The sequence below is a fragment of the Eulemur rufifrons genome, chromosome 21, assembly GCF_041146395.1.
Source record: "Eulemur rufifrons isolate Redbay chromosome 21, OSU_ERuf_1, whole genome shotgun sequence".
Lineage (NCBI taxonomy): Eukaryota > Metazoa > Chordata > Mammalia > Primates > Lemuridae > Eulemur > Eulemur rufifrons.
In genome coordinates, this window is record NC_091003.1 from 10,968,976 (window position 1) to 10,981,494 (window position 12,519).

The 12,519-nt window shown below is 39.0% G+C and overlaps 1 protein-coding gene across 2 annotated transcripts in view; it reads left to right on the plus strand.

Annotated features, from left to right (window-relative positions):
* The window catches only part of FBXW8 (F-box and WD repeat domain containing 8), a 103,968-nt gene that overhangs the window by 50,978 nt on the left and 40,471 nt on the right, over positions 1-12,519 (plus strand). The window lies entirely within an intron of this gene.

Here is a 12,519-nt window from a genome sequence, read left to right on the forward strand (position 1 = left end):
TTGGGGCCTAGTGATCACCTACGCACCCATATCGACCTTGTAATGAATTGTTTTTCGCGCTCAGTGGTCGGCAGATGAATCCTTAGGGATCTGCAAGCTCTCAAATTTAAGAAACACTGGAAAGGGAAATTTTCATGCTATTAGGCACAGACTAGCAAATGACCAATTTCTAGGATAACTATATCTTTTTGAAGTTCGTAGTGGGAATAACTTGAAATAATTTTTCTCATGTAGAAGACAGTGGCACATTGAATTTATGACGCAAAATTTAGTGTTAATCCTTTGGTTTATTGGGGGTAGTTTTACTGAAAACTGATACTTAATAGTATACAGCATGATGCGTACATTCAAATTAGCTGTTCCATTTGATTACAGTTGAGGTTAAAAACTTAAGGAATAAATAGCACAAGATAGCTTTTGGGAGATAGGTTAGACTAGAGAAATAAATTGCCTAAGTTCTTAAATGTACCTAATGACAACTGGACATGAATTTCTTTGCTTTTTTGAGGAAGATAAATTGAATTTTAGGTGAGAGAATTTAATTTCTCTTTCAATATCTGCAGTTTTGGTTGTAGTGTTTATTTCATTCTGAACCCTAGGGTTTTATCAATGCAGAAATAAGGGTATTTGTGGAACAAATATATCTTTGTTTTAAAAGCAGAATGTGTCTGCTTGCCTGCCTTTTCATTCAAAAAGCCATCAGGCAGGCCCAAGTGGAGGAGGAAGGTAGCCCAGCAGAGCCAGGGATAGTGTGAGGAGGGAATGTGAGTGAGGCAGCGCCTGGTGAGTTTGGGAGGTGGCAACATACAGAGGGATTGAGCAGGTAAATACACTGAGGATTATGGGAGCCCATTTTCTTACCGTTGGAGAAGGGAGGTACAGGTACGGAATGGGGATAGCCAGGATGATCCCTGTGGGGCTGGACTGCAACAGGGGTGTTAGTGTGGAATCTACGGTGTTGAGCTAGGTAGAGAAACAAACAGAGGTGTATGTGTGTGTTTATGTGTGTGTTCACTTATGGCCAGTAGCAGTGAGCACACCTAACCCAGCTTTTGAAAATACCACTCTCGACTAAAAGGACAGGGCTGCTTGGAGAAATGGCTGACTCCAGGGCTAGAGCAGGGAGAGAACAAAGTAAGCCTGGAACATCTGATTGTACCAGGAAGTGAGGAAGTGCTTGAAGAATGATGGTGATACGTCACAAGAACGCAGAAGTGAGCTCAAAGGTGTGCCCACTAGCCAGATCTGGGACAATTTGAGTATCAAAATAAATATTGATAGTAACAGATTATAACCCATTGAATAAAATGGGAACCTACCAGTATACACTGATAAAACAATAGGTGAATAAAAAAAGGGAGAAGAGAAAATTATCCTTACAGTAGAATGTCAGCTGATAAATGTAGAAAGAATGATGGGATCAGAAAATCACTAATTGGCAACCATGATGGTAATCATTGATTCAGACCAAAAAAATCAATTGAAGCTAAAACCAGTGGGTAAGAATGGATTGAAGGATGGGATTTTCCATAGTCTCAAACAATCTCCCCACTAAACACTTATTAATTAAAAGGGAGAAAAATGTAACTTTGCAGTGGAGCCTGGCAGATACCATCTTAACAAAGTGATCAAGTTTAACATCATCAATAATGGTACAAATTGATACCCTGTGCCATGTGACAGGATGCAGTGAGAAGAACACAGAATCACTTTTGTGATATTCCAGCCAAAAATGCACAGGCTGGTCTAATTGTGAAGAAATATAGGATAAATCCAGATTGAGGGGCATTCCACGAAATGACTGGCCTGCACCTTTAAAACTGTCAAGGTCATGAAAGTCAAGGCATGTCTAAGGGCCTATTCCTGGTTGAAAGAAACAAGGGAGACATGACAACTGAGTGCAATGCATCATTCTGGCTTGGATCCTTTTCCTGCAAAGGACGTTCCTGGGACAGCTGGCAATGGACATGAGTATATAGGAGTTCTTGCAGCTTTTCTGTCATTTTGAAATTATTTTAATGGGATACTACACATCCGTAAAAATGCCCAAACTACTGATACATGCAACAAAGTAGATGAATCTCAACAGCAGTTATGCTAATAAAAGACCCCAGGTGCAAAGGTGTACATACTATATGAAATTTCATTTATATGAAATCCTAGAAGAAGCAAAGTTATAATGACAGAAAAGATGTCAGTAGTTGCCAGGAGCTGGGACTGAGGGAAGGGTACTGGCTGCAAAGGGGTATGAGGGAACTTCTTGGGTGACGGAAATACTCTGTATGATGATTGTGGTGTTGATTACAGGGCTGTATGTTTGTCCATTCTCATCAAATTGTATATGTAAAGTTGCTGAACTGTTTTTTTTTTTTTTTGAGTGTAGATTATACCTCAGTAAAACTGATTTTTTTAAAAGGCAAAAGTGCCATTTTAATACTTTTTGCATGATGGTTGATGCTACTCTTCAAAGTTAATTGTTTTTGCTTAGCGGGAAAGGACGGTGTCTCTGAGATAGATTAGAAGACAAGAATGCTTTCTTGCTCAGTTCTGTATTTGAATGAATAGTCAAGAATAGAATTCCTCTGGTGGTTCCATGGCCACCAAAACATGTTTAATGATTTGTTTCTGAGTTATTAATTCTATAATAACTCTTCTTTAATTCAGACCTGTTTCCAAAGGAATCTAAAGAAGTGGGTGTTGTGTATATGAGATCGTGGTGGCAGCTGGTTGGCCAGAAATAGGGTCCGCGTACTCTGAGTTGCTCCTCTTTCCTTGCTTTGAGCTCTGCTCCCTAACAGGACTTAAAACCCAGGATTGTGCAGTATCATGAAAAGGAGTTCTTAGATAAACAGCTTTGCCCAGCCTTCTGTTCCAAGGCCATGGCATATTTTTAAGAAGTTGACTTTTGACCTTTCAGGAAAAGATCTTGACTTGCTAAATCTAATTTCTAAGTGTTATAAGAGTATGTTGTGCTTCCCTGGTTAACATTAAGCATGGGTAGTGCCCAGATCTAGTTTCTAAATGTTAATTCTTCCATAAAAAGAACCAGGCCCAGGGCAGCTAAATACAAGATGAATATGGAACATCTTGTGGGACCAGAAAGTAAGGATATTAAAAAAAAAAAAGGGTACTGAGCTTTATCTGTAGGACAATGAAACTAAATTGGAGCTCCCAATGGCAAAAGCAGGGACAAACTGAGCAATAAAATATGATAGTAATGGATTATAACCTATCGAATAAAGTGAGTATCTGTGAGTCCATACTAGCATAAAAATATTGAATAAATGAGGAAGAAGAGACAGCTCTTCCTTACAGTGGGATTTCAATTACTATATGGAGAAGGGATTATAAAAATAGAAAGTCACCATTTGGCAAGCAGCACAATAATTGTAAGCAAGAATCATCAGGAGATGCTAAAATCAGTAAGGTGAATGTCTCGTAAACTCATGTTATAAATGTATGAACAATAGTTCTGGAGGCTGGGAAGTCCACAATCAGGAATTTTTTTGTCTGGTGAGGGCCCTTCCTCATAGGCAGCGCCTTCTCTCACATAGTACCGAAGGGGCAAAGGAGCTGTCTCAGGCCTTATTTATTTTAAATAAGGGCACTAATTCGAATTCATGAAGGTTCTGCCCTCATGACCTGATCCGCCTCCCAAAGGCCCCATCTCCTGATACCATCACTTTAGGGGCGAGGATTTCAACATGAGAATTTCAAGAGGACACACATTTAGACCATAGCAGTGAGTAATGAGATGTTTGCGTGGTCTCAAATTCTCTCTCCACAAGAGAAAATTAGTAACTTTGTGGTAGAGAGACCCAACAAATACCACCTTAACCAAGTGATGGAAATTAACAGTACTAGTAATGAGACTTTGACATCATGTACCGCCTGATATAATGCACTGAGAAGGCACATTACTTCTGTGCTGTTTTTGCCAAAATGTGTAACCTGATTTTAAACATGAGGAAAACAGACAATTGAAAGACCCGAGTAACGAATGAGCAGTACTCTTCCTTGTGTCTAGGTCGTGAAGGACAAAGAAAGACGAAGTAACTGCTCCAGATTGGAGTAGAGGAAGGACGCATGGCAACTAAATGCTGTGTGGAATTCTGGATCAGATCCTGGACCAGAAAAGATGTGGTGAGATGACAGCAGGAGAAATTCAAGTCACATCTATAGATTTAAATATATTGTACCAATGTTAATTTCCTGGCTTTGATCATTCTACTATGGTTATATGTTACATTTGGGGAAAGCTCGGTGAAACTATACTGGAACTCCTTGTATAATTTTTTACAACTTTTCTATGTCTGAAATTATTTCAAAATTAGGAAAAGAATATATTAGATTACAGTATTAAATAAGATTAGATTTATTCCCATAGCTATTTAATGCCATTTTAAAAAATGTTAAATTACTTAGAAACGAATGCACCTGTCCCTTTTTTGCTGTCTGGCTTACTTGCGGGCCTGAGACGGTACCGCTGTGTTCTTCTGGTGGCAGTCGCACGATCAGGGATTCTTGGCATCCGTTGTTTCTGTATCTTGCTGCTTATCTTTGGGCTAACCCCACCCCCAACTCCTTCCTTCTTAAAAAATACATGATGATGAGTATCTAATCTTTGGTATTTTGTTTCCAAAGAATACTTTTCAAAGAATGGTGTAACCATTTTATTTTAAAATGTCAATATTTACAAATATGCCAGAAGTCACATTTTTGTCACTCCTTAAAACTTATGGCCAAAAATTTGTCAGCTTTATATATATAATGTAAAAGGGAGACCTAGTTTTTCAAAATTATTTCAGGAAGTAAACAAACAGAAAGGTCACTGATCTTGAAGGCAGGTGGCCATGTGGGTCTGGAGTTGAGAGGAGAAATCTGTATTGGGCTGTTGTGATCCACTCTGCGGGCCCACAGGAGGGAGACTCTAGACCCCCTCCCAGACATGCAGGGGCCTTGTGGCAAAACCTTGTACTGGCTGGGGGTGGGGAGATTTGCATTCACATGCACTCTGAATGCCCATGTGAGATGTTGGACTATCTGTGGTTTCAGTCTTCTCATTCTCATTTGGTATTAGGTAACTCAGACCTGAGTACAGTTTTGCCATAATCTAAATCTTTGTGTAGATTTTTTCCCCCTGTTTTCTGTTTGAGCCATTTATTACTTTTATTGAAAGAGGATTAATTAGTAGTGTAATTTTAAGATCTTTTGAGGATTTGGAATGGGATTTCTAAAGGCTGTAAAATGTCATCACTGGAATTATCACTGTAAATCAGAGGAGACACTAAGTGTGCGGTGTGGCTATTTAAAACACCTGTGAAACACTCGTTAATGTATTTTTACTTTTGTTAGTGATAACCTTTCAAATTATTTTTAAAAATCCTTTTATTATGGTAAATTCAAAATATACAAAATGGAACAAATAGTATGATGCATCCCCCATATACCCATTTCTCAGCTTTAATAGTGATCAGCGTTATTTTAAAATTATACGTTTCTAAGTATTATATACTTATGTCACTCGACGTGTGAGTGCAAATATTTTTGGTGATACACATACTTTCCTTTTAGCAGTAAACAGTACTTTCAAACAGAAGAGACAGAACAAGGAGGCTAAAACTTACTGCCAGTCCTGGGCCAGGCCCTGTGCTGGGCTGTCCTGCCCACCTGATCCAGGGGAGGTGGTGGCAATGTTTTGGACTCCTTTGGAGTTTGATTCACCTTAATCCATTAATGGGTCAGAAGTAGAATTTCAGTTTTTAATTTAGTTTTGTACATCAGAGTTAAATATTGATTATAAAGTCATACAGATTATGATTAGAGAAAAATCCTATCAGTAATCACATTTATAAAAGTGCATACGGATTACAGTATAGAAAATTTTAAATAGTACATGTAGAAAAGATTCAAATAGTACCAAAGAGTATATAGCAAAGAGTAAGTCCTCTTGAGTTTTTTGTTTGTTTGTTTTTAATCTACCAGCGCTCAGCCTGCTGATCTCCCAGTGTCCACAGTCTCCTCCCTGTCAGCTGCTACCACCAGTGTCTGATGTACTTTTCCAGGCATCTTCTCAATCATGTTTGTATCAGTTATATATGTACTTTTTTTTTTCTTTTTGAGACAGAGTCTCGCTCTGTTGCCCAGGCTAGAGTGCCATGGCATCAGCCTAGCTCACAGCAACCTCAAACTCCTGGGCTCAGGCAATCCTCCCGCCTCAGCCTCCCAGAGTGCTGGGATTATAGGCGTGAACCACCATGCCTGGCCTGTATCAGTTATATTGTAGGAAGAGATTGGCTGGAGCCAGTGGCCGCATGCACGGTGATGTCTCTTTCACGTTATCCGCCTTCTAGTACTTTCTCCCATAGAAGAGCTGGTCCAAAGTCTTCACCTTCTTCATCTGTTTTTCCTTTGACTTTTAACTGTAAATTTTATTTAGTAACATTGCCATAAGTCTTACAGTATACTGGTTGCCTCCTTTTCAGTTTGCTGTCTCTTCATTTTTGATTCTTCTTTCTCAAGTGTCCTTTCTGCTTTGAACTTGAACTACTAAAGTCAATCTTTTGACTCAGTTTCTGCATTGATGATCTTGCTTGTTCAGATTCTTGTCAATCTAACATGCAGCTTCCAGAATGTTTCCTATGTATTGTTTTTCAGCCTTAGGCAACAGAGTTCAGCTTTTAGAGCTGTGGTCAGCTGGAATGTTGAGGATGACATGCAGCTCAGTGAAGAGTCAGCTTCATTCAGCTTTTTCCTTTCTCAAGACCCTCCATGATTTAGCTCTTCTTTATGGCCCTTGTTTGCACTGATGTTAATCTCCCCCTGCAGCTCTTCCATTGGAGCAAAATGTCTTTTTGTCCTCTCCAATTTTATGCTACCTTTATGTCCCTGGCCTGAATTGTGAAGTGATGAATGAAGAAGTACATGTTTAGTGAGTGTTATGGGTATATTTAAAATCTTTATTAAAATGCTTTTCTTTTGGTTGCCAAACTTCTTTTGACTCCTGCTTAATTTCTCGTAGGCAAGTATTTATTTATGTGGTGGAAATTGAGACTGCCGTTGTCTTTATAAATAGTCAACTTTATTCAGTGTTCCTTGAACGCAGTTAATTGATCCTGTCTATTTAACAATGATGAAGCTGAGAGCAAGCTTCAGGTGTTTATTGTGCAGGCCCAAGCGGGTGGGAGCTCATGGCTGAAGTAAGTTCTAATTAAGAAAGCACTGACGACCACAAAACCAATTCTGTAGTTCAAGAAGGGACCAGTCTGTGACTTTCTAAACTGTTAACCTGTTTTAAATTTGATGGTACAGGAAAAGATCAAATGGGGGGGGGGGTTGCAGTACCAATTGTGTTTTTTTCCAAAACCAGTTCAGCAGTTATTTACCTTTCAAGCAATTAACATAATTACCATTATGCTAAAAAGTAATTTTGGAAAGTTCTGACCTGAGCTCTTATGACTCCACTGGGACAGTTTTAGTTGGGACTTATCTTTTTGATGGAAGCCTAATTGCAGTTTTGGCTTTGTGCACACAAACAGAAGCAGCTAATTGTTTAGGCAAATAGCAGATTAATTTAAATATGCATCCCTAATAAAACAAAAATGGTATCCATTATGGTCCTTGTTCCCATGACGAGGAATATAAATATTCTGTGCAAGTACCATTAGACGGAGGTCTTAAGGATTGTCGACATTATTTCACAGTGGTAGCACTTTCCAGATATCGAGTAATCTTTACAAAAGCTAACATAAATCAGTTTAAACTCATTTAGATCCCATTTCCACTATGTGCAGTTTCATTACCACACTCTGGCTGGCCTCCTTTGGGAGGTGGGAGGGGCATGCTGCAGACTGGCATGGGTGCCCATCCACAGCTGCTGAGCAGGCTTTATGTCTCCTCAAAAGACTGGCCATCGTTACTCATGTCATTGTTAATGACTGTTCCTAGCCTAGGCTGAGCTCGGAGTTCCTTTAGCCTGGCTGCCACTAGTCAAGGTAGAGGGTCCAGAGGGCAGGGAGCAGGTGGGACTGCCAGGCCCTAGCCCTATTTACCTTGTTGGGCCGATGGTCCTCATTGTCATCTTCTAGATTTTTTGAGAGACCCAGTTTCTTCTTTTGTCTACACCCTTTTCATATTTCTAAGGAGCGGAACAGTGTTGTTGAAATCCCAGCACTACCTCACAGTTAATTAAACATCTTTTATGTAGCTATTGAGTTTACTTAGGGAAGAAGAAAGACACCTGCTCTACTTTGTTTTCCTGGTGTGGGGCGAAATGGGGGCTGTGAGCTCCAGCTTTGAAAGATTACACGTGGTGCGGGGAACTGCAACAAAGACCTGCTTAAGTCCCTGCTAAGAAACTGCATAGAAACTCCCTTTATGTTTGCTGAGAGTTTTTCTCTTGTTTTACCTTCGCCTAATGTGCAGGCGAGATGTTAATAGACATATTTTGAGGTGTCTCCTTGTTCTGAGGTCCCTCCCCAGGCTCTCTAGAGGTGGGCATGTTCATAGTATTTGAGTTAGTCTTTTGGCCACAGCTGGTTGGACAAGAGATGGGGACCCCAGTCCTGGAGGAAGCTGATTCATGGATGGGGATGAACGGTTGGGACTCAGACTTTGGTGTGTACTTGGAGTAGAAAACCTTGTGGAGTGGGGACAGCCATTTTTCTCCGTGTACTCAGGGACTAGAGAAAGCTGGTTTGTGAAGAGAGAGAGAGAAGAATGAAAAAATTGCAGAGAGAAGTGAGAAGTATGTGTATGGTACACACAAGAGAGACACTGCCTTGGTTCTGAATGTCTTCCTGGCTCCTGGTTCTGATCCCTCATCATCTCCAGCTGTACTTCCTGTCCTTGGGCTCCATGAAATAGCCTCATTTCTTCCCAGTTTCCTTTTTGTGTGTGTTTAAGCCAGTTTCAGTGGGTGTCTGTTTCTCACAACTAAATATTCCCTTGCTAAAACATAAGACAAGCATTCAGCAAACCTTTATTGGTGTTTAGCCACATTCAGCACTCTGAATTCAATACCGAAGGTGCATATAGAAGGAACAGGATGCAGTCTTGCCACTTCATAAATCCACACAGTGTCAGGAGTGAAATCCATCTTATTGTGGGGTCTGTAATATGATAAAACTTGACCTTTCAAATGAATTTACATCAAATTAAAAAAAAACCCATTTGAGAAATGAATTTTTTTGACCCTGACAGTCATTGCCTACTTCTTCCTTAATAGTTATGTAATAGATATGGACCCAGTTCAAGCTGAAATATCTGGAAAAGTTAACTGTTCCTTTTTGGGATCTTAAAATAATGTGAGAGCATGACAAAAAGCCAAGCCTGCCTGTTTTTCCATTGTATTTTGTATGTATCTCCATGTTGTGTTTTATATTTTAGTAATAAATAAGTTTCTCTCCTATTTTTGTGAAAATAGGGATCATATCCTTTTAATACGTAGGTGCTTGCGAACAAGATGGTTGGTAGATGCCACTAGAATGTCAGCTTCATGCAGTCAGGGACTGTTTGTCTTTGTTTTGTTTACTGCAGTATCCCCAGTGCCTAGCACCCTGGTACAAAACGGGCTCAATAACTATTCATACTTGTTGAGTGTATTATTGCATTGATTCCTTTTTGGCTAAATATTGGTTAACATGAATGATGATCAGCTATCGTATTATAGAACATTCTTACGATTTAAGTATTCACTATTCAAGTCCCTGCAGTTTTAAGCTTATAAAAGTAGCCATGGTATACTATATTAACTAATAAATAGACCATTTATAAAATTAGCTTTCACTCCGGCATCCCATTCTGTTAGCTGCTGTGTCTCTTCCTGCTCATCCTGCCTGTGTACTTTTGGGTCAGATATCCAACAATACAGTTCAAAGTGAAATTGCAAACCTTGCAGAAGATGCAGGATTTTAGAATATTGTTAAAAGTGATATTGGAAGAACACCAGAAGTGTTAATTACATGGATAAATAGAAATGGCTTTTTTTTTTTTTTTTTTTTTTTGAGACAGTCTTGCTCTCTCGCGCCAGCTAGAGTGCAGTGGTGTCACCATAGCTCACTGCAGCCTCAAACTCCTGGGCTCAAGTGGTCCTCCTGCCTCAGCCTCCCAAGTAGTTGGGACTACAGGTGCATGCAGCCACACCCAGCTAATTTTTTCTATTTTTAGTAGAGACGGGTCAGGCTGGTCTCGAACTCCTGACCTCAAGTGATCCTCCTAACCTCAGCTTCCCAGAGTGCTAGGATTATAGGCGTGAGCCACCATGCTCAACCTGGCTTTTTTATTCTTATTGTTTAAATCTCTTTAAAAGATTGTATAAGGTTTATAACGTAGAAATAAAAAGTCTGACAGTAGTAGCACAAAGGCTGGGAGGGAAGAAATGGAAGTATGCTGCTGTGAAGTTCTTACACAATAAGTGAAGTGATGTAATATCACCTGAAGGTAGTCTGGTAGGTTAGAGAGGTATGTTAAAATTCTAAAGCAACCACTGAAATAATATAACAGAGTTTTGGCTAATAAGGAATTAAAATGGAATAAATACATAATCAATTAACCCAAATACTGTCAATCCCCCCCCAAAAAAAGTCAGAAAAAGAGGAAAAAAGGGATCAAAGAACAGATGTGATAAACAGAAAACAATCAGAAAAATGGTAGATTAAGCTCAACCTTATCAATAATCACATTGAATATAAATAGTTTAGATACTCAGTTAAAAGCAAAGCCAACTATATGCTGTCTATAAGAAACCTACTTTAAATACATAAAGATGCAAGGCAAAGTGAAAGGATGGAAAAATATCCACATGCTAACATTATTTGAAAGAAAGCTGTAGTAGCTATGTCAGTATCAGACAAAGTGGATTTCAGAGAAAAGATCATAATAACCAGGGACACAGAGGGACCTTGCATATGATAAAGGGTCAATTCATCAAGAGGACATAACAATCCCAAATGTTCATGCTCCTAACAGTGATGCTGAATGACCACATGAGTGATACCAGTGCTATTGACAATTGAGGAACTGATCAAGTGAAATACTTTATAACTGAAGTAGAGGAGATTGAAAAAGACAAACAGGCATTCAGAAGAGGAGGATTTGGCTGTTAAGTTGATGGAGCTCTAGAACATTTTTTCCCAAAAAGACCCTTTTTAGGATACCTCTGTGCAACTCAACCTTTTGGTGAAGGGTATTTTATTGCATTCAGCTCTGTTAGAAAAATGATGCCAGCAAAACCAATACTTGATTAATAATGAAAAATGTGTTTATAGATAAACTCCATGTGTGCTTAGAGTGAGCTGTGGTTAAATAGCTTCCATGCTTGGCAGCACACAGAGTGAGTTTGATGGTGTATGTCAGTTACTCATCGAGCTCATAGTTATTTTATGCACTTGCAAATGCAGCCGCTCATCCTGTACTTTCCTAGCTAAATTCCAGCCCAACCTTATCACATACCAAGTGGCTTTTGACCAAGTTGTTTAAGCACTGGGTGCTTCTGTTTCTTCTCCTCAGGGAGAGGAGTATGATGATGCTCTTCCCAAGTTGGAACTGAGTACTCAGAGGTAGACATAAAAAGTGTCTGACCACTTGAAAGCTCTGTACAAATAACAATTTTTATTTCTATTAAATAGTAAAGACTGTTGTGATGTCTGAAAACAAGTGCAGTGCAGAATATTTGGAAGAGGCATGTGTTAAGACATCTTGGAATGGGAGATCCTATCTCCTATTTAATGTGTAGAGCCACAGGCATTTTCTGCCTTGTATTTTTTCTTCTGAGGCAGAATGGAAAGAATTGCCAAAATATTTGCCAGGGAAATGTGTTGTGGAGCCTTTTGTGATCTGCTTATCCCCCCAGTTCGTCGAAATTCTTACCCAAGTACACTGTGTTTTAGATTTGAAGTAACATTTAACTTGAAGAAGGCTCTGCTTTTGTTTGTAATCACTTAGCCTCCTGACAGTTTGAAAGTCTTGCAGAGCAACCCAAATGTATTATTTTTTTCCAATTCTCTAAAATTATTTAGGGAATGATACTTTATAGTAAGATCCTAAATTCAAAGGATTTACAGTTTAGAGACAAAGTAGAAGTCAAGAAAAAAAGATGGATTGCAAAGAGAAAAGTGAAAATCTTTATCTGTCTGAGGTAATAGGAAGTTATAGGAAATAGGACTGGATGTCTAGATGAGCAACAGAGAGGATATTAGCATTACTGATAGATTAAATATGTTTTATAACACAACAGGCACTATAGAATAGGTAAAAATAAGAGGGAGAAAGGAATGGCTTGTCGTCAGCATTTTGTATGGTTGGTCTCTTTTCCTCTACCCAGTAATCCTGTGTAGTAGGTTATGTTATTTTCATTGCCTCCAAAGTGGATGAATTAGTTTACATTCTCACCAACAATTTAAGAGAGGGCCTATTTCTCTATAACAACACAATGTTTTATGAAAGTTTTTATTTTTGTCAATTTGATTAATGAAAAATGGCATATTGCAGTTTTTATTTGTATTTTTCTAATTGTAAGTG